This window comes from Protopterus annectens, chromosome 12.part0 (assembly GCF_019279795.1).
Source record: "Protopterus annectens isolate FY-2018-M chromosome 12.part0, PAN1.0, whole genome shotgun sequence".
Taxonomy (NCBI): Eukaryota; Metazoa; Chordata; order Ceratodontiformes; family Protopteridae; genus Protopterus; species Protopterus annectens.
The window spans coordinates 1,439,230,344-1,439,254,536 of NC_056746.1; positions in this window are offsets into that span (position 1 = coordinate 1,439,230,344).

Genomic DNA, 24,193 nt, shown 5'->3' on the forward strand with positions numbered 1-24,193 from the left:
ATGCTACAAGGATTACTAGGAATTGTATTTTTAAGTGTAATGATTTCAGGCTGGTTTAGATACATTTCACAAAACATGAAAACTATATTCAGCACTGCAAAAAACAATTGCTCGTTCTCCTAGTGATGTTGTACATTGAACATTATGCATGGGAGCAAGTCGGACTCCGATTCTTTGTTTACAGACATAGTTTTGGTAACTGCAGAGATCTACATTTATCTATTTTTTAAAGGCTACTAAAGATAAAGCTTATTATTACTGGAGAAATGTACTGATGCTTTATTATAAATAAAAAATAATGAGTGAAGTAGCTGGATTGGACCCACTCACAAGTATATAAAACTGCAAATAAGAGAGACTGTTATAATGTGACGAAATCCATGTTATTCACGCCAAAAAAAAACACATAAAATGTTCACCAAGGATAAACGCTTTCATCTAGAAGGTCTAGACTTCATCAGATAACTTATCACACATGGGAACTTCCTTATACGCAAGCTCAACAGGAAGTGACACAAATAATAAAGCAATTAAATGAGTAAATTAATAAAAAGCAATACAAGCACAATGCTAGTAGTCCTGATAGTGAATGCATGCAAGTCATAACTTACTATCAAAAAACACACACACAACCCCCTAATGAATACAAAATGAGTGCTGAATAACAATATGTCATAAATATATAAAATATGTATAAAAATACTAAATATAAATATATATAAAATATATATGTATAAAATATGTTTAAAATAGAGATATAAAAAGCTGTTGTATACAATAAGTACTGCTATGTTAAATACATAAATAAATACTGGGGAGGTAAATTTACCTCTCTAATGCCTTTGATTTCAGCATAGGACTAATAGTAATGTGTTCATTAAGACCTGGCTAGTTCCCTGCATTTAGACATAACTGCCAATATAGTTTTCTTTTTTCCAACAATAATGACCAAGCCGCCCATCTTATGTCAAAGCTAATGCTATCTATAATAAAAAAATTGAAAGTTGTGATTAGTGTTCTCCATTATGTGCTTACTTAAGGCAGTGGTCTCTTTTTTGCTTTTAATATCATATAGATGTTCGTATATACAATTTTTTAACTTACGGTCGGTCTTGCCAATGTAGTAACAAGAACAGACAGTGCACATAGCACAATAAATAAAAAGATTATCTAAACAAGAAGTTTGTATCAAAGATTTTTAGAAAAAGTACGTGCTCAAATTCTTTATTGCATTTCTCCAGCACTCACCCTGTAAAACAAAAGAAGGCAATTGTAAAGGGCCAATTCGTGCGTGCAGCACGTATGGTGTATGGTGTCTGGTATGGATGAATTCCTGGATGAATGTGACCATTTAAAATAGATGTTTGTGAAAAGAGGGTACCCTTTTAAATTTATTAGTGACATTATGATTGAGGTTGTTAATAAGAGGGAACGTGGTTTTTTACCTACCCCTACTTTCAGGTGATGTTACTATTAATGTTCCATCTACTAATGATTATGACAATATTACAATTGAAGACAGAGATTTTAAAACCTCTTTTATTGCTATTTTTATGCAAGGTAGTTTTATGCTAAGAGACATTTTAGTAAAAAAGTGGCCCATCCTTAGACATGAGAAGAACATCAGATCGCTAATGGGATTACAACCCACCATAGTATATAGAAAAGACAAGAACTTGAAAAATATATTTTAGACCAGTAACATGTATTCCAACTATAGGTTTGATTCTATGAATAAATGTGGTAGATGTACTGCAGATACATAAAAGAGGGAATACATTTGACATTAACAATGTGGAGATTAGGATTAACCAGAAATATAATTGTAGTTCAGGGAAGGTGATTTATTGTTCTATGTGTACTGTATGTTCTTGTTACTACATTGGCAAGACTGACTGTAAGTTAAAAAATCATATATACGAACATCTATATGATATTAAAAACAAAAAAGAGACCAATACCCTAAACAAGCACAGTTTGTCAATTTGCATGTCTTTACTCCTTCCACATCTTATGTATCCATAAAACAGTTTCCTATTATGCTTAATATCTTTATATAAATTTTGCCCTTGTCTTACACTATGCTTAATTTGTTTGTACAGCTTGTTTATTTCAGTTTGCAAAGTTGTAGTTTGCCCTCAAACTTTGTCAAAGTGTGTAGATTCTAAAATTTATTCTCTGACATAACAGATTACAGATATATTTGCCAAATCTTATGCCAAACACTTTGCCTCCACAAAGGGGGTGATAAGTTGTCCTAGTGACATACAAGTAACTGCAGAAAATGGAATTAAATTAGACTATACTGAAAAAGGACTGCACAAACTTGATCCAAGCAAAGCACAGGGAGTAGATGGAATTAGTAATAATGACCTGAGAATACTTCAGCAAGAACTTACAGTACCATTATATCAGTTATTTACTAGGGCATATAAATATGGGGAGATTCCTCAAGATCGGGGACAAGTACTTATTAAACTTGTCTTTAAGGGAAAGGGGAGTAGGACAAATGCAGAGTCGTACAGCTCCATAAGTTCAATTTCATGTTGTGGAAGAATAATGAAAATGTAGTATTGGATACGCTGGGTAGGTTGGGACTTGAAACCATATATCAGCAGGCATATGTTGAAAATAGATCTATTACCCCCGTAACATGATGTTCTATAACAGCTATGAATGAAAAATTGTGCTGTGATGTAATTTATATAGATTTAACTTCAGCATTTGACAGGGTCATACACAAAGCATGATCAATAAATTAGAACAACTAGGTATCGATGTACTCGATAAGCTTACAAATAGGTCATGGCAAGTATCATACAGCAATTGGACAGATGAAATCCTTGGTTATAGTCAGGGTGTCTCACAGGGTCCTAGGCTCTTACTTGTTTAGATTGTATCTTTCAGACCTAACTCTTTAATCTGAGGTGTTCTACAGTCTGTACGCAGATGACCTGAAATTGGGTAAACTGATTACATGCGTTGCAGATAAGGCATGTCTGCAAAATAACTTGACTAAATTGACCATTTGGACATAGGAGAATAATATGCTGATAAATACATTAAAAACTAAGCATACCACATTTGGAAGACATAAAATGAAAAATGAATATTTAATACAGCACAAAGTGATTGAAACTGTAGGCTCATTTAATGACCTGAGTATATTGGGTAGATCCAGCTATGAGTTTTTCTAATCATATCAACCAATTGGTTAATGATAGTTATAGAACCATAGCTTGTATAAAAAGATTTATAAAGTCTAGGACATCAAAAATGATGAAGTCATTGTTTGTTAGTTACATTAGACCCAAACTTGAGTATGGAATAACAATATGGAAACCTTATAAGAAAACAATCATGAGTAAACAGGAAGGAGTACAGCAGAAATATAAGAAGGGCATCCATGGATGTGTAAATTTGCATTATTACAAAAGACTAAAATATCTGAACTTGTGCAGGGTCTCATAAATATCAAGACGAGATCTTATTAAGGTATATAGGGCAAGTAGAGATAACTACATCTGGGAATGTTTGGGGTTATCAAAACATAGTAGAGCATAATCAGACAGCCTATAAAGAAGATTAGGGGTCTGACTAGAAAGATAAGTCAGCAAGCAAAGGAGAGTAGTATTGCTAAAGCTGAATTCATCCTCAAGTCCTGGTGAGTACCTTCACGAGGTGGACCCTGTTTCTTCACAAAATCTGACCAAGACAACACTGATATATAGACTATATTTATATAGGCATATATCATGGAGAGAAGTAGGTTAAAATTAAAATGTTAGCTGGGTGCACAAGACATAGGATACAAATGTGGACAATCCTGGTAGGCACACTGGTGCCAGGACTGGAAAGAATGACAATATAGAATCCTTAAAGTACGGAAACATTCCTACAATGGGGCCAGGCCCAGGAGGAAGATGATCCCCCTGTTGTAGAAGGAAGTAACAGTCCACAACAATCACAAAAACTGATAGGCCAAAGAGGAGCCATAAAGGCGACAGAGTGGACTATTGAGGATAAAAAAATAAATGATTTATTGTTTCTATTATGCAAAAAGCACAGAATTTTCAGACACAAGACACACAAAAAGATTAAGCGAGAAATTAGAGGAAAGAGAAATACTTCCACAAGAAAAATGATCAGAAGCTTCAAATAAAAAGTTATGTCCATTAATACAACACATTTGTGAAAAACAGTATATAGACCAAGAAATTTTGATCCGTTTGGAAATCTGAGGAAGTGCAAAAATATAAACAACAAAACGTTGAGACTTTTGAAAATTATAAAAAAGAAATATGGACATGGGAGAAAGAAAGTGAGATTTGATATGGTGTAATACTTATACAAAGGTAAAAGCCAAATTCTTCAATATAAAGAAGGCAGCCACAAAGATATTCAAAGATAAATACAGGCAAAGGCATACAGATATAGAAAAGCTCACAATAAAAAAATAATATCACAAAGAGGAAAAGAAGATTAGTAAAGTAGAAGTTAAAAAAAATAGAAGTTGAAGTTATAGAGTGCCTGCTAAGTGAAGAATTTGGTGTAGAAGGTCTAACACAGGTTACATCACAGCTTGAAGGAACGAGTCCCAAAGTAAAGAGAAACAGGAAGATCAGGAGACATCTGAAGAAGAAATATGGACATGGGAGAGAAAAAGAGATTTAATACGGTGTAATATCTATGCAAAGGAGAAAGCAAAATTAACCAATACAAAAAGAGCAGCACCAAAGGGATTTGAAGAGAAATACAGGCAAAGGAATCTGGACATGGAAAACTTTACAATACAAAAAATAAGAAGACAAAGAGGAAAAGTAGAAAAGGAGATTAGTAATGGAGAGGTTAAAGAAATAGAAACTGAGGTTGTAGAGTACCTGCGATGTGAAGGATTCAGTGTAGAAAATCTAATTCAGAGAGCACCACAACAGGATAGAGCAATGGACCTGCAAATTATGGGGAAACCAGCGAAACAGGAAGCAACTGGTCAGGTGCCATATGAAGATATGTTGGAGCCTTTCACAGTAAAAGAAAGTAAATGTTCACTTGAAGCTGGACAGCAAGAGAAGGAACAGGAAACTGTGGAAACCCTGACGCACTTAATGTTGAGGAATGATAGGCCAGTGAGTTCCCATATGACAGAGCAACAGAATGCACAGGATGAAATTGAAGAGAATGCCCACAGGAAGTGGAAAACAAAAAATGTACCCGTAGGTTTGAAGAAAATGAGCTAAGAGAAGAGTTGCTTAATTTAATAGAGCTAGACATGTTAAGATCAATGAAAGAAATAGACTGCAGAAGGTCAATAAATGCAAAAAGTCAGACATTTGTTAAAATAAATGAATAAAGTAATTAGTACTGTTCCTAGAGATCCATGCAATATAACAGAAGCAAACAAGATATATTATTGTGCAGCTAAATTAATAACTGATGAAGTTCTACCACAAGAACACAGGGTAGTGAGGGAAAGGAAGGGGAGAAATCGAATACTATCTTGGAAGTATTGAATAGAGAAAACTATAAAGCAATTAAGACAAGAAGTGCCACTGTCAGAAGTGTATAGAAGAGGGAAGAGATCAACAAAAATACTTAGAAAGACAGACTTGATATGACAACAGATCAGGATCTATTATGCACTATTGCAAATAAACTAAAAATATCAGCCCAGGTGGAAAAACTTAGAAGATACACAGATAAATATAAAGGAAAAGTACAAAATAAGCAATTTATTGATGACCCCAAGAAGTTCTAAAGAGAATTGGGAAACAAGGCAAAATGAATTGAAAAACTACCAAAAAAAGAAATAGATACATTTTGGAGAAATATTTATGAAGATCCTGTGGAACATAACAAAGATGCTAAATGGATAGAAGTAAAAGAAAGAATAAGAAGGTCAAAGGCACAGGATATGAAATGAGATGAAGTAACAGCTAGAGAGACTGAAACAAAGTTAAGAAAAGTCTCTAATTGAAAAATCCCAGGTCTAGATGCAGTACCTAACATCTGGTTAAAAGTATTAACATATTTGCATGAAGATTTAGCCATGAGTAAGAACTATTTATATGCACACCCCAAATAGACACCAACCTGGCTAATAACAGGAAAATCAATGCTCCTACTTAAGAGTGAACCTACAAGCTACCCTAAAAATTATAGACCAATAACTTGCCTTCTGACGACATATAAACTATACACTAGAATTGATGCTGACAGAGTTTACAGTCATTTAGACGTAAACTCAGTTATGGCAATAGAACAAATGGGCAATAAAAGAAAGTTATATGGAACAAAGGATCATTTGTTGTTAAATAAAGTCATTATGGAGAACTGTAAAAAGGGGAAGAATCTAAGTATGGCATGGATTGACTACAAAAAAGCGTTTGATAGTATGCCACATTCATGGATAAAAGAGTGTTTAAAATGTACAAGATACACCCTATACTGATCAACTTCATTACAGTAACCATGAAACAGTGGCAGACCACTTTGCAGTTAAGCCATGATAAAGGACAAATTATCATTTCAGGGATAAAAATTCAAAGGGGGATATTCCAGGGTGACTCTCTGTCTCCTCTGCTATTCTGTCTTGCCCTTAACCCATTAAGCTATGTACTTAACAGCTTAGGCCATGACTAAAATTTGGCTCCTAGAAAACAACAAAGTGTAAATACTTCTCATCTTCTCTTTGTTGATGATTTAAGACTGCATATCTCATCAGATGAGGAAGTGGAAGCACAACTGTAAGTTGTCAAAAATTTTCAGATGATATAAGAATGTCATTCGGTCTTGATACAAAAGCAATCTTTAAACCAAGAAAACATCAGTTTGGGACAGGAATGTGATAGAAAAGAACTTGATCACGAGAGGGTGTATAAATATTTGGGAATTGATGAAGGATCAGCAATAAAACATGAACAGATGCAAATAAAACTTAGTAAGGAATAATTTAGAAGACTTAAATTAACCCTGAAAGCAGCTTTGACATCTAGGAACAAAATCCAAGCTATAAATCAGTTTGCTCTTCCTGCCCTAACACAGTTTTGTAGTGATTGACTGGCCGCAAAACTTGTTGGATAGATTAGACAGGAAAACAAGCAGTATGTTTCATGCTCACCAAATGATTTATAAAAATCAGTGCATACCAAGATTGTAAATTCCCCGTTCTGAAGGAGGTATGGGCCTCCTTGAAATTGATTACATGTATAAATCTGCAATTGTGGGGCTGCACACATATCTGTTGACCTCACAAGACCCAATTGTAGTGAAAGTTTTGAATCACAAGGAGAATAAATCTAAGATGACTTCCCTGCTTAGTCTAGCAGAAGCATATCTGCATCAAGCAGGAATGGAAATCAAATCACAAGTAGATAAAAATCGGGCATCAACTGAATGTGCCAAAAAAAAGAAAGAATATATAGGTGAAGGACCAGATGAGAAGGCAAGAAATGTGGAAAATGCATAAATATAGTTGCAAGTATAGAAAACTTCTGGAAGAACCTCATGTTGATCAGGATGAAATGCAGGAATGGTCAAGGAGAGACAAATTTAAACCAAGAGATAAAAATATTGGTGGCCCAAGATAGTGGTCTACATACACAAAGTCCATTGAACATGTGGGAGAAACAGACAAATGTAAGTTTTGTAAAACAGAATTGGAAACAGTTGCATACCTCATTGCTGGTTGCAACATACTAATGGCAGAAGGACTGTATACTGAAAGGCATAATAATGTGGCAAGACTATTGCACTGGATATTGTGCAAACATTATGGTACTAAAGTGGCTGAGAAACATTGGAAACAAGAGCCACAAAGCATCATAGAAAATGATGAAGTCTACATTACATGGGATCGTCCATTACCATTAGTTCAAAAGATAGATGCTAGAAAACCGCATTTAGTGGTCCATGAAAAGAAGACATGTAGCACTGATCATTAAAATCACCACACCCACTGACTATAGTGTCTTGCGTACAGAGAGACAGAAAGTCATAAAATGTTAGGATTTGCAGGCAGAAACGAGAGCAGCGTGGAAGAAAGATACCCAGATAGTTCCAATAGTAGTAGGAGCAATGGGTCTTATAAAAAAGAATCTATAATCGTATTTAGATATGTTACCAATACATGTAACTCTGTACGAATTGCAGGTGCTGGGAAGAGCACTTCTGGCTGACGACAAAGATTGAAATAATATTAATTTTATGAACTTTAACCATACTTTGACTTGGGAATGGGGTCCATTCTTGTCATGGTATTCGAAACCCAAAAGATTTGGAGTAATTAAAAAAAGATTCTATAAGAATGAAAAGGGTACTAATTGGTTCTCTGAGAGAGCAGCCGATATACGGAACAGACTACCAAATTACATTAAAGCAAGTACTATTTTTAAGAACAGCTTGGACACTTATTACGGGAACAAGTTTTTTGGTATATTGGCAGGCTAGAAGGGCATTAATGCTGTGCTTGAAATATTTGTATGTATGTAGGCTCTGATCTTCTCCTGGAATAACTGTTTTGTGGCTCTGTAATAATGCCTCATGCTCATTTACATTTTATGGATCTTATTGACAATTTGAAATGTTATATCTTCACAGCTAATCTTATAATTGAGGCTGCTGCCTACAGCTCTGCATTTTACTCCCTCTTTGATAGCTATAGTGAGGCATCTATACCAGTGGACTGTAAGCATACTGACAAGTTTATAACTGAACCCATATTGTTTAACTACTACATCAGCAATGTCGATTATAAAAAGAAAAAGTTCCTGGTTATCACCAAAAGACATCCACTTCATCATTATAAAATAGAATCTGAAGTAGGGAGTTCATTTGCCAGCAACCTGTGGGTCTTGGATCCGATATCGGATCCGAGCCGGCAACTTGTTTCAAGCTAATGGATCCGAGCTCCTAGCTCCTCCCCTCACCCATAATCCCCTGCTAACCCTCCATGACCTCAGATCTAGTTTGCCGTGCTTGTGGATAGCTGAATTCTTGTGAGGTCATCCAGTAATTGGCAGTTAAGTTCAATTTTTCTGTCAACTTTCTTCTTTTTTCACCAAAATATTAAGTGTGTAAGTGTTAGGTTCCCTATAGACTTAAAATATTTTTCTTTTAAGTAGTTTTTTCCCTCCCTTCGCTGGTCATTAGTGAGTGTGTGTGTGTTGTGTTTTGGGGCCTGTGTGTGTGTGTAACATTACTTTTCTTTTAAGTATGGCTGAGGCCCCAAAAGCCATTTTTTCTAAATGTACCGAGTGTGGCCATAAGCTCTCTCCGGCTGATGGCCACACTTGGTGCGTTCGGTGCCTTGGGGTTGAACACCTCACCTCAGGCTGTACCATCTGTGCAGTGTTCAACCCCAGGGCACTGAAAGAGTGGAGGTCGAAGCTGGTCTTGGCGGGACTTTTACCCCCGGACTCAGCTCCGGCCTCCGCTGCTCCCGTGGCTCCACCACAGGCTGTGGTTGCTGCCATTCCTGCCCCCCTTCCTCTGGCCGGGACTCAAACTTCCGCTAAAGCGCCGGAGGACAGGGAGGCCAGGAGGGAGAAACGGAGGGAGAAGCACCACAAGCGGTGGGCTGAGACCTCTGTTTCGGCCCCGCCAAGCTAAGTGGGCTTCTCCCTCCACTGCTTCTAGGTCTTCTCCTCCTCGGCTTCGATCCCCTTGTTTCTCCCCAGGGCCCGAGGAGGAGGAGGCCTGATCTCCATCGAGGTCATCGAGGCGGCATTCCAGGCCTGCCTCGGTGACCTCTTTGAGATTGACTTTCAGTATGTCTGATGCAGACTTGGACCGGATGATGCAAAGGTTCATCCAGGCCCAGCTGCAGATGGGAGTGCTTTTGCCTCCCCCCCTTCGGGGGGGAGCTCGACACATTTTTTCCATCCTATTGCTCCTTCTCTGACCCGCTAACCGGGTTCGGAGCATTCGGAGCCGAGCAACGTGGAGCCGGTGGTGGGTCGGCGACGACAGTACTTGGTACTTCGGATCCGACCCTGCCCTCGAGCCTGTCGGATCTGACCTCTCAGAGCCGTGGCCCGAGCTTCGGATCCGAGGGATTCAGTGTGCCTTCAGCTCCATCTAGGTCGGAGCGCACTGGTCCTTCGGATCCTATGGCCTCGGCGCCGGTTCCGATCCTTTCATCGGCTCCAAGTGGGAGCCGACTCTCACAGCCCAGAGAGAGTGGTTCCCCCTCAGCTTTTGATGTTGTGGAGAGGGATCTGTTGAGAGCATCCGGACCCCTGGTCCTTGTCTCGGCTTCTCCCTGCACTCCCTCTCTGCTGGGCCAGGCTTCCATCACCCGGCCAAAGGGACAGCCTGCTTCAATGTCCCAGATGGTTCCTTTGGAACAGGATGTGGCTGGCGAGGCCTCCTCGGACAGCCCCCCCGAGGAAGTGCACTGCAAGCATAAGTGCAAGAGGAGGCATGTGGACTCCCCTGAGTCCTTAACTGAGGACACGGACTTGGAGGAAGGGGAAGGCTCCCCAAGATCACCCCTTGAGGATGTCTCCTTTGGAGACATCATGGAGATGCTGAGGATCAGAGGTGGGTGGTCTGCCCCCAAGTCTTCCTCTGACGAGTCCATGTTTCTGGAGGCATTTGAAGCAGGCCTGTCTACCACTTGGGTATCCCCTCCGGCCGACCCCTTGGTGGACCTCATTACCACCAGGGCGTGGAAGGATCCGGACACCATGGAGCCAATACCAAAATGCCCGGACAGAATACTAAGTCCCCCTTCAGACCGGTCGCACTGTTGTAAGGGCCCCCCCGTAGATGCCATGTTGATGGCGGCTGCCACGAAGAGGGAACTAGCTCAGGAGAGCCCCTCAGTTCATCCATTGAGCAAGGAGTCCCGCTCGATGGACCACTTAGGGAAGCGAGTTTTTAGTTCAGCGACCTTCTCGGTAAGGTCTCTGAACTATATGGCACGTCATCAGGATGCAGCGGGATCTTATCAAAGAATACGCTGCCTCCCCCCCTGAGTCCATGTCGGCAGAGGACAAGCAATTGTACTCCACCCGAATGGCCACTCTGAAATCAATTTCAAATACATCTATGCGGCTATTGTCCCACGCAGCGAGGGAGCCGCTAGAGCTAGAGGAGCAGGCCTAGTCATGAGACGTCAGGCCTGACTCCGTCATTGTGACTTTGCAGAGCCTTTTAAAGCGTCTTTTGCGAACGCCCCTTTCGATGGTTCTGCCCTGTTTGGCAAAATGGTTCCTGGGACACTTGTCCAGAGCGAGAAGGATGGGAAGACATTGTCTGCCATCGGAGTCCGCTTTTCTGCTCCCCAGTGGTCCTTTTCGAAGAACCAAAAAGGTCAGAAGAAGATGTGGTTCCGGAAATCGCAACATTCCCAACCCGCTCCGGACAACCAGTCCTTCCGTGGCAGAGGAGGACAGGGAGGACGCCGCCCCAGGGGCAGAGGGGCTCCGAGAAACTTTGGGTCCAGAAAACCTTTCTCTGAACGGCCCACACAGCAGCCCTGAAGGGTTGCCTGGCTGCTCCACTCTGGAGGCAGTCGGGGGGCGCTTCTCGGAGCACCTAGCGACATGGGAGTCCATCACGACAGACCGCTGGGTGCTTCGCATTATATCCAGAGGGTACAAAATACCATTACTCCATGTTCCCAAATTCAAGATCCTCCCCGATGTACCACCCGATCAGAGGGAGGTCGCAGCCGCAGAAATTCAGCAGCTGATAAGAAAAAGAGCCATCCAGCCCGTCCCCCAAGACCAGCTCAGATTAAGGTTCTACTCCAGGTTCTTTTTGGTGCCAAAAAAGACGGGGGACTTGAGACCGATTCTAGACCTTTCCCGCTTGAACCTGTCGGTAACCAAGGAAAAATTCCGAATGGTCACTCTTCAATCTATTCTCCCCCTTCTAAGGGAGAACGATTGGATGTGCTCTATAGACCTCAAGGATGCGTACTACCACATTCTAATGGACAGACGATCCAGGAGGTTCCTCCGCTTCTGGCTGGGAGCCAGTCACTACCAGTTCAGGGTCCTTCCCTTTGGCCTCACCACAGCCCCCAGGGTGTTCACCAAGGTATTAGCAGTGATTGCAGCCCACCTGAGACTTCAGGGAATACAGGTCTTTCCGTACCTGGACGACTGGCTCCTGACCACCCCATCAAGGCATCTACTTTGCTCAGCCAGAGATTTCTTTCTCCACCTAGCCCCGCAGTTAGGCATCACCATCAATGCCGACAAATCCCTTCTGGCCCCGACACAAGTCATAGAATTCATAGGAGCCAGAATAGACACCAGAGGACTACGAGCCTTTCTAACGTCTGAGAGAATTCGGAATTTGCAACTCCATGTGCGGGCTATCCTCCAATCATAGACCCCACCAGCAGAATTGGTCCTGAGGGCACTGGGCTCCATGGCGGCAGCAATTACGCTCCTTCCATGTGCCCGTCTGAACATGTGGGTACTGCAATGGACCCTTCTAGTGCAATGGTCCTTTCTGTCCCTTCCTCTTCACCACTTCATTGCTATCAGCAAGGCTTGCAGGAGGGCTCTATTATGGTGGCTCCATGCTTCGGACCTCCATACGGGCCGTCCCTTCTGCACCTCTCCCCCTCTTGCCACGGTGACCATGGATGCCTCCCGCCTCGGGTGGGGGGGCATTATTCAGGCAGGACGGTCCAAGGCACGTGGAACGACACAGAGACCTCCCTGCATATCAACGTTCTGGAGATGAGAGCGGTGCTGTACACGTTGCAAGCACTTCAGAATCTCCTCCCCATAGGAACGATTGCAATTCAGTCAGACAACATGTCGGTTGTCTGGTACATCAACAAACAGGGGGGAACCAAATATTACCCTCTATGCCACGAAGCTATGAGAGTGTGGGAATGGGCGATCTCCACCAACCGCTTTCTGATTGCAACGCACATTCTGGGGCAGACCAACATCCTAGCGGAAAAACTCAGTCACACCCTTCTTACCCCGTATGAGTGGTCTCTCAATCCACTAGTAGCGAAGCAGATATTCGCAATATGTGGGCAACCCTGCTGCGATCTTTTTACGTCTCCCTCAAACACCAAATGTGGACATTTCTTCGCTCTGATTCCCCCTCCAGGGAAATCCCAAGAGACGCTCTGGTGCATGCTTGGTCACCCAGTCTGCTTTATGCCTATCCTCCTCTACCACTGATGCTGCAACTCTTACAGAAAGCCTTGCGGTTTGGGAGCAGGATGATCCTCATTGCCCCATTCTGGCCTCGGCAACTTTGGTTCCCTTACCTGTGGTCTCACCTAGTGAATCCTCCTTGGATTCTGGATCCCAGTCCGGATCTAATCTCCCACCCGTCGGACTTACCGACCCAAATCTGGACAATCTGAAACTGACAGCTTGGTTGCTCCAGTTCCACTCCTAGTTAGGACTCCCGGTATCTCTTCACCAGTCAAAACCATCCTTGTGGCAGCACATAAGCCCTCCACCAGGAAAGTGTACCGCAGTAAATGGAAACATTTCTCCATCTGGGTGGAGCATCATGATCTAGATCCTTTTACGGCTCCTCTTCCATCCATATTAGACTTCTTAACCAAACTTTTTCAGGAAGGCGCTAGCTGCTCAACCGTCAAAGTGCAATTGGCTGCCATCTCACATTACCATGTGGGACATGATACAGGGCCTTTGATGTCGGCCAAGTTGTGTAAAACCTTTCTCAAGGGCACCTTCTTGCTTAGACCCCTATAAAAGAAGCCGTACCACCGTGGGATCTTTCACTAGTTCTTCAAGCCTTGACTGCTCCACCTTTTGAACCCGCTGCTTCAGTAGATCTCAAATTCTTGTCCTGGAAAACAGCATTCCTTGTAGCCATCACTTCTGCAAAAAGAGTTTTGGAGCTTCAAGCTCTCTCTGTGAAGCCTCCTTATTTGATCTTTCACCCGGACAGAGTGTACCTCAGGATCAATCTCTCTTTTCTTCCCAAAATAGCATCAGAAACCAATATAAATCAATCCATAAATTTACCGGTTTTCTTCCCTAACTATCAGAATAAAGGGGAGTACAAGCTGCACTCATTAGATGTTCATAGGCAGCTACATTTTTATACTCATAGAACAGCTGGTCATAGACAATCTGACCAGCTGTTCATTTCCTTTGCCAAATTTAATTTGGGGAAAGCATTATCAAAAGTATCTCTATCACGCTGGATTTCTCAATGTATCCTATTGGCGTACCAAGCCTCTGGGAGACCCGCACCTGAAGGAGTTCGCGCACATTCCACTCGTTCCATCTCTACTTCTGCGGCCTTCAAGTCTAGAGTTCCATTGGATGATATTTGTTCGGCAGCCACTTGGGCCTCATCTCATACCTTTATTAACCACTACAAACTGGACGTGATTTCTAGAGGGAGAGCATCATTTGGCTCTGCGGTGCTTCGCAATAAAACTGGTATGCAAATGTCTAAAACTTATTAGGAAATTTAAGGCCACCTTTGAAATTTGGATTGCAATTAATTCAACAGACAGCCATAAGGCCTTTCTTTAGCTGTTCTCTTCCACACTCACTCCATCCACACTGCCTTCTCTTCGCCTTACACTCCCCTTCCTGAGATCAGTTTGGACAAAGTCTTTTTGGCACTTTCCAAAATTAAAAACACTACTTCCTGAAAATATTCCTGGATGCTTGCTGAGAAGTGTAAACTCCCAGAATCTCTACACTGGTTATATCAAAGAGGAGTGGAGAATGGCAGCTGTGGTACCTTTGCATAAAGGTGATCTCTGTGATATAGTCTCACTAAAATTATTTGCAATGCTCTGGACTGTATTATAGCTGAACTAATAAAGATATAGTCAACCTTATATCCCTGGATACACATAGCTCATCTTTGTAAAATGCAGATCATGCCTGCTCAACCTGGTTCATAGGTTCATTGGTGAATACTAGGCTAATGGCCCTGGAGCCTTTATATGCCTAGCCCATAAAAGTGCCCTGGCATCATGCCACCTGACGTTAGTTCCCAGTGCCTCTATCAAGTAGAGCCACTGCAGTGATTCCCAGGGTGAACTTTCTATTTCCTTTCACTCACCAAGATTTCTGTTGAAGGCCAGTGAGGTACTCTGCTTGACATGTATGGGAAGTCTGTTCCAGAGCATGAGCAGTCTCTGGGTTATGAACCTGTCCCTCCAGCATGTTCTGTTAATTGTGGTAATGAGGTTGATGTCTCTGGAGCATGTGGTGTGGAGGGATTTGGATTTAGATGTAGCATTTCTAACAGAGTTGGGGCAGACATGGCTTTGTAAGTTGAGCAGAAATCGCCTCTTAGTAGACGATATGAGACAGAGAATAGTTGGAGTTTTTTTTTAGTCTGTTCATGTAGGACATGTGTTTAACACCTAGGATCCTCTTTGTGACGAACTTTTGTGGCCTTTCCAGCGGTTGCATGTGTCTAGTGAGGTATATGCCAAATGGGGCATTATACTCGATGACTGGCCTAATGAGGGAAGAGTAGAGAGAGATGATGACCTCTTTTTTCCTGGGTGCAAAACCCTTGGTAATGAGATGTGCCACATAGAAGGAATTTCTGACCACAGTGGCAGTGTGGTGGTTGAAGGAGAGGTTGCTATCAACCTGTGTCCCCAGATCTTTTATAATACCTCAGTGTTCAGTGCACTCCCATCGATGTGGTAATTAGTGGGAACTGAGTTTTTCCCAATGGCAAAGATGACGCATTTTTTGACATTAAACTTAAGGCCATGGTTTCAACACCAGTCATTGTCTCAGTGAGGCCTTTCTGTAGGATGTCTACATCACTTGGGGAGTTAATAATGGCTCCCAGCTTGCAGTCTGCAAACTTGATCAGCCAGAGTCCCTCCGTGTTGGCCTGGACGTCTGAGAAGTAAATGCCAAACAGGAGAGGACCCAGGATTTATCCCTGTGGGACTCCACTCATCACTGGTCAGCAGCCTGACTTGGAGTCTGCTATTTTTACACTGTGGGTTCTATCTCTGAGCCAATTTGCAACCGAACTAGTGATATAGGGGTTGACGCCTAGTTTGGTGAGTTTATCAATAATTCCTAAGTGGGGAATGGTATCAAAGGCCTTGGCCAGATCGAGGTAGGCTGTATGAACTGCCTTGCCCTCATCCACAGCTCTTGTGACTGACTCAAAGAAGTCAGCCAGGTTGATCAGGCATGATCTACCTTTCAGAAAACCAAATTGCATGGGATCTAGAGTCTGAAGATTCCCTATATCCTTGTTTATTTTATTTTTATTTATTTTACATTTGTTGACCAGGAAAGTCCGACTGGATGTATGTCCATTTTCAGCAGAGGCCCAGGGAGAAAAGCTCCAAAATTAAATTTTAAGCAAAATATAATGTGTATACAGAAGCATTCAAGTTTACATAGATAGTACCAAACTTAACACTGACTAGTAACATAGCATTGAAGCCTAAAATGTAACATATTTATACAGACTGAACACTTCTTTTACAGTTTTAGGTTAAGGCATTACATAATGGTGAACACTGTTAGTAGGGGTTGCATTTTTTACTGTATACAGTATCTTGTGAGCAAGTTAACCACAGTAGGTAATATAGCAACAAATAGAGCAAAGATTAGATATAGTAGGGAGTATAGTAACAGGAGAAGAGACAGTGATGGGAAATTGGATAACAGGTTAAGTACAAAAAGCAGGAGGAGTAAATAGCTTAAGTATAGAGCAAGAGTAGAGGTGTAAAGAGAAAAGTGTAGTGGATAGATAACTGGGTGTCCTAGCAGTGACATATGGGTATTGATTAAAGGGTATGAATTAGAGGTGGAATTGGAAGCAAGCTAGAAAAGTTGCATCCTTTTCATGATGAATCTAAAGTCAAAGGGCAAGAGTAAGGGGAGAGGGGGTAAGCCAGCTGGGGAACATGTGCATATTCATGTGTGCTTTAGGTGTTCTTTCATGAGACTTTTAAATGTAATCTTTGAGCCTGCTGAGGTAATATCAGTAGGTAGGGTGTTCCAAATTTTGCCTATGTAGTTAGGTAAGAAGGAGTCTCCTGCTGTGTTGTTGGTCTTGGTGACCTTGATTATTTTTTTGTCGCTAGAGCGAAGTTGTCTAGTTTTAGCTTCTAGTTCTAGTAGATTGGCCAGAGCTGGAGTTTTGTCTGGGAGCAGTAGAAGATTATGGGCAAAAGAAAGTTGATGATAGTTTAGGAGATAAGAGAATTCAAGCCAGCCAAGTTGTTCTAGGGAATGGCAGTGGTGGGCTTGGTTGGGGACACCAGTAGCAAATTTTGCAATTTGATTGTAACAGGTGTTGAGTTTGACAGTTTCGGTTTTAGGTAAGTTGGTGAGAATAGGAGAGGCATAAAATAGTGTGGTAAGGAGGTGTGTTTGAGCAATTGTTATCCTAGCAGGTTCTGTTAGAAATGGTTTATTTTTATATAGACTGCCCAGTTTTTTGTGGATATTTTTAATGGTTTGATTTAAATGCTGATCAAATTTGAGGTTATTATCAATGGTCACTTCTAGCAATTTAGTGATAGTGTCAGGGATGATGAGAGTCCCATCCCTGGACAAAATATTAAACGGGCTGTGTATTGAGGTAGATTTGTTAGGTGTAAATAGCAACGGTTTGTTATTTTGGGGATTTAGTATTAGGTTTTTGTTAAGAAACCGGTTTTCAGTGGTATGTAAGGCTTTTTGGGTTATTGAGAGGAATTTCTGAGGATCACTGGCTGAACAGACAAGTGTTAAGTCATCAGTGTATTGTATAACTGTTGCATCTTGACAGATGCTGTGGAGGTTATTGGTGAAAATGGAGAATAGGAGGGGACCTAAAATGTAACCTTGTGGGACTCCTGTGGTGATGTGTAGCAGTGTGGATAGGTTGTTGTCCCACCAAACTGCTTGTTGTCTTCCTTGTAAATAGTTCTGAAACCAAGCTAATTCGTGGTTACTAAGGCCAAGGTCAGTAAGGGCTTGTACTAGTTTAAGATGGTTGGCCATATCAAATGCCTTTGATAGGTCCAAGAATATGGCAGAATATAGATTGCCTATGTGTTTGTTTTGGTTGATGAGGTTCGTAAAAGAGAGTAGGGTGGTGGTTGTGCTATGAGAAGGCTGAAATCCATGTTAGGTAAGAGAGAGAAGTTGGTTGTTAAGTAGGTATGGCATAAGTTGGTGGTGTATACATTTCTCAAGTATTTTAGCTAGTGGAGGCAGGATGGCTATGGGGCGATAGTTGGTGAGATCAGTGGAGTTTATGGAGGGGGATAATATAGGCGGTCTTCCAGATGGGTGATATTGAGGTTTCTGAGATAGATCTGTTTAGAAGGATAGATATAGGGAAGGTAAGTCCACTGGCAGCCAACTGAAGGTATCATCAGGTATCCCATCAGCTGCTAGTGTAGTAGGTTTAAGTTTGGATAGCAACCTTTTGACACAGTTGGTAGGGATGGGTTGAAAATGGAAGGTTGTTTTGGGTCTATCTACAGGTTCTGGGTAATTAGTAGTGGTGATCAAAAAAATCGGTCCAACGCACCGCTGAAGACAAAACTCAAATTTAATGGAATACACGTGAAGCGCTTTTCGTCGCCCAAGTTTGAGCAACTTCCTCAGACTAATTAGTAATGGTGGATGTGGGCTGTTTGTGAACAAGATTAGAAATAGTTTCTGTCAAGTATTTGTTAAATGTGTCTGGTATATTTGTGATTTCACTAGTGGAGGTTGAAGGTAGGGTGGAGAGTCTGCTAAAGTGGAGTAGCTTATTTATTCCTGCCCAAATTTCTTGGGGTTCTTGTGATGCTTTTTTGCAGCTGTAGGAAATAATTATTTTTATATAGGAGAAATGCTTTTTTGTCTCATTCCAAAGTTTTTGTTTTTTTAGGTCCATGATAATGTGCTCCATAGCCTTACATATCAGATTCGTCAGGCTAATGGGGTGATAATTCCCAGGGTCTGTAGTCGCTCCCCCTATATGGAGAGGGACGACTGTAGCTGTGTGCCATTTGGTAGGGACAAAGCCTGAGGTGAGGCTGTGATTGAACAGGGCACACAGATGTGGTGCCAGTTCACTTTGTAGCTCATGTAGAACACATCCAGGGATATCGTCGGGTCCCATGGATGCTGTACTCTTGGCCTTGGACAATACAGCTTTAACTTGTGCTGCAGTAATGCAGGGTGCCTGGCATTCCTCTGGTATTGTGATTGGTCCTTTAGGGGGGGAGAGAGGAGTAAAATTGGCACTGAATCTGTCAGCCAGTATGTTGCCAATAGCTGTTGGTTCAGTATAGGAGGTACCATTGTGCAGTAACTCAGAGCAAACCTGGGTATTGCTGTGGAGATTCATGATATAACTGTAGAAGGCTTTGTGGTTGTTTTTAGTGTCTGCTGCAATTATGCCTTCATAGCTGGCTTTAGAGGTTTTGATGAGGAATCTCAACTTTTTGTTGAGGCTAATAAGGGAGTTTTTCCAGTCTTGGACTTCACCTTTTTCTGCAACATTTTCTTCTTCTCTTGTGGAGTTTATTAATGGCAGGGGATCACCAGATTGGCTTCCTTTTTTTGGAGGGTAGCGTCTTGGTTCTGTTGGGTATGGCTAGTTCCATGCATTTACAGTATGTACGTGTTCGTACAGTGCATTGGTGTAGGATTCGGCAGTCGTGCATCTATTTCCCATTGACATGGGTGCCGTGAAGTTAGCCACCTCTGTTTTTAGGAGCCCAAAGTCAGCATTGGAGAAGTTTTTCATAGTGGTTACCTTTGCTAGGGGTGTGGGTGAGATGTGGATTTCCATGGTGATTAGTTTGTGGTCGGATCTAACCAGGGAGGAATTGACTACTGGTATAGAGCAACAGTTGCCCATGTTAGTAATAACCAGGTCAAGGATTTTGCTTCCTCTTGTAGGGGTAAAAATGAGCTGGTCCAGGGCATTGGAACTGATGAATTCCAGGAAGTGTTGGGCCAGTGTATTGTTTCATGAGTAGTTTTCCCAGTTGATGGAGGGGTAGCTAACGTCACCTAGTGCGAGAGTGTTGGGTTAGACCCTAATAGTGTCCAGGGTGCTTAGGAATGTGGAGTGAGAGTCTTGGGACACGGTTGGGAACCTATAGCAGGCTATGACCTGAATTGCCATCTTACCCAATGTTAGTTGTACATGAAGTATCTCAGATGCATTATGCTGGGCTACTAGTCTGGAGGCGTGCATATCCTTTATGAATATGGAGACACCACCGCCTTTGGAGCTTTGGTCCATGTTCTGTGGCTGAAAGGTGTGGAATGAGTTATAGCCTGGTAAGCACAGGGGTGCTTTCTGCTGCTTTATACCAGGTCTCTATTACAGCACAAATGTCGATGTGCCTCGAGCAAGTGCATATTGAGATTTAGACTTCTAGTGTTGAGCAGCATGACCCTCAGATTGCATTTATTTATAGCTCTTACGGTGATAATTTGGTCTTTGGAAAATCACCTAAAAAGGCACTATAGGGGTGGGATGAGCCTTAGCCAGTATCTGGAAACCCAGGGGTGACAGATGCAGGCCATTTTTGGCAAGACATCGAGGTCTATCAGTCATGTCTTCCCAAGCAGACAGATACTGAAGTCAATCATTTTTTGCTTGTACTGCGGTATCATTCTGGGCGATGGTAGGATGCTGCTCAGTGCTAGGGTCATACCTGCCTAGGCCACATAGTCCAAGACCTCCTCAATGTCTATTTTCATGTAGTCCAGGGAGGTGCATCTCAGGTAATTCACACCTACATGAACAGTGACAGAGTCATACTTGTACTTGTTGTGGAGTGACCTGAGTGCGTGTGTTATATGTCGGATTCCGGCACCTGATAGACAGCTGAATGTTACCTTCTCCTTGTTCAACCTAGTGAGTGGGACATCAGTGTGCCTCACTATCAAGTCACCTATCATTAGTGTATTGGGCAAGCTGTTTTGCCTTAGGGGCTTAGGTTGAGGGGCACACTGTGTAGGTGAGTTATATGTCTTATGGTTTGTGCTGTGTTGTGGTGGTCGAGTACATTTCTGCCTTGGAGGCCTCTGCTTTTTGGGTAGATTTCTATTGAGAGCCTCCACGAAGGTGGGTGTGTGGTTTGTGTTTTTATGTGAGATGTGATGGTGGGTGTTCTGGAGGGCTATATGTTGCATGTGGTGTGATTCAGGTGTTGACCTTCTCCACTTTACCAGCTATTCCAGTCTTGGCTTGAAAGTGCATGGCTTCCAGTTTTGATATATAAGTGCAAGGTAAGAGGTAAGAGGAGAGGGTTGTCTGTGTACATGAGGCAGTTGCTACACTGCCTCAGAATGCTCAAGTTCACCAGGTTAATAGGAGAAAGCACAGGGAACTGACCATTAGACATGTCAGGAGGGATGGTCATTATTACTAAGTACTGGAACTGTTCCCTTATATATTCCTTTTACAGGAAAAATGTCACTCAAGGTGTCTGTATCTGTACAGAGCACTGCCAAACACTTGAGGGGAAACTAATACGTAGACCCTGAAAATTTAAGGATGAAGTATTGAGGCAGATATTCTGAAGTTAGGAAGAAATCAAGCAATACTTACTGAAAAATAAAACATTAGCTTGTCAAGAATGATTAAAAGAGGGGAGTTGCATGAATGGCTACTGCCTGGCTGCTACTAATGCTGGTCTCAGCACAGCTTCACTCTGTTGGGATACAATACTCCTTTGCTTCTTTTCTCACCAGAAGCAAAATGTTAATAGCAATCCTAAGAAGAGAAGCAGTCTATGGCCTGTTTGGTGATCCACAGTCTTGTCTCAGATGATGCAAGGGTCTGAAGGCTTGTAGCCTTTTTCTAGTAGATCCTTCGAATAGCAACCAGACCAATCAGGTACGTTAAGCACAGACACTCCTCTCCAACTAGAAAGATGCACTCTGCTCCTACTCTCACAAGGATCAGAATATAAGCACATATTTCAAGTTGTCACATATAAAGCAGTTATTAAGCTTTCTGGTCAGCAGTCTCCAGGTCGAGTTCTTGAAAGTATTACAGAGGCCATGGATAAGGGCACTCAGTCCACACTGCTTACCTAGGCCTTTCCAAATCCTCTGCCACTATATACCATGCTGGGATTGACAAATTATCCTAACACATCATTAAGCCATACATAGTTCAATGGATTGGTAAATGGCTGTCTGACAAGTTGTGGTAGACAGAAAAATGTCACTGTTGGTATCCTGAAAGGCTCTGTCCTGGGTCTCTTCCTCTTTGGAATATATTTCTGTGACAAAAAAGATAGTATCAAGGGACTATAGCTAATTGAGTTTGTTTATGGTTATGAATTGGGGTGATTATGAAACCCCACTCTGATTCTGAAATTCTCCATCAAGAGCAGAACAAAACAAATATTTTGTGTATTAATCATTGGCTTAACCTTAACACCAAGAAATGCAGTCTAGTTTCCTTTAATAAACTGTACTGTACTCATGCATTCTTTCCCATTTAAACAATTTAGTTCCCTCATGGTTTGCTTGAAGTAACAAGTTGAATAGTGAAGACACAAGAGAATGAATCTGCATTAATTAGATATGTATTGTTATGATATGGTTAATAGTGATCACATTTTTAATAATCCTGCACTGATTAACCCATGTTTTACACTGAAGTTATAAAATACATGAGATACACATGCAAAGCTGCAGCTTATGATATGACCTTTTTAGCCCAATGCCTGTGTATCAAGACAGTGATCTTAAAAAGGGGAACTTGCACTGGCACATTTAGACTGTCCAGCAGATTGGCAAAGCTAGAGCGTAAAAATGAACTGCAAAAATGTAATGTTCTTTTTAATTTTTTAAGATTTATTTACAAGAAAGGAAACTAAATTCTCTTTTGACCAATGTCTTGAGGCTTCCAAAAATTATTAGTGCAACAGTCATGTTTCCAAAAAGTACTACGTTTACTCCTGTATATATAGGTCAGGGCAGTAGCTTAGTTTACTGATGTGCCTTGCCTCAGGACTTAAGTTTGATAAACAGTGCGTGAGTAGTTAATAGCTTAATTGACTTTCAAATCTCAGGTTTAAAGCCACCAACTTGACCCTGATTTGCCTGACTGACTGCTTGATTCAAAGCCCATTGTGGCAAGGCAGAGCTGCAACGGTAAGGAGAAGGAAGGCCCGATGTTGTAAGGAATAAGACAATAAAGCTGATGATTTTTGTAAGTAGCTGATTTTTTTTTTTTTTTTTTATTAAACTGCTTTTTGCTGAAGCTTGGTGTGTTGCCTCTCTCTTCTATCTATATCATGGTTTACTACCTAGCCTGAGACTCTAGATAAGAACCCAAGACGTAAACCTAGCATCACTACTTTTTACCTTATAGGTAAACATGCCATTTAAATGTGACACAGGCATTAGGGACTTTTAATATATATGCTGATAACAGACTTTCCTTTGAACATATAATTTTAATAGGGGTTAGAAAATCCTTCTAATTTGCACAGCTGATCTTCGTACTTATCTTCTCAATGTCCACAGTAGTTATATTTCCATTTTATTCAGCTCATCACTCGATATAATGCTCTCTTCAACATGTATCTCATCAAGCACCTAAACCAGTTTGCTATACCTCAGTGTTTCCTCACCAAAAAGATCTCAGGTATCAGTACCCTATTTTTTTTTTTTAATACTGAAATCTCTGTCCCTCTACTCGGGGTCATACAGACTCCTGAGGGGTGATTCCGTGTTTAGCTTTCTGTGCCATGAATGCCCAGGCACTCTTTGAACTCTTTTACTTAAATAAAATAAGTGGTAAAGCAAACACCTGTTCTACAGACCTAAACCTAAACATGATACTTAACCATATGTATCCCTGTTTCTGGGATAGGATGCACTTACCTATCAAGCAGAGTACTTCCCTAACAATATTTAAAACCAGTCTGGATGACTAATTGAAAATTGTTCTCCAGGGACATATGGAGAAAGTCTGCTTAGTGGAGGATACTGCCAGTCTCCCACCTGTACTGGGTGATGTGGACAAGCTTCTTGATGGTCTCCTTTGTTTGCAAGCTTAGTAAGCTGTATACATCTTAAAAACCCATGGTAGTATCTGGTACACAGCTGTCACTTTTGGTGTGCAGTGTGAATTTTCAGGTTGCACATGCCTAAACAAGATCTATGAACACTTAAAACAAATCCATTTCTGTTTCAGCGCAGCCATGAAGTCCAGTCAAAAGGAAAGGGCATTTAGCTCATATTCATAATTCCGTCCCTCAAAA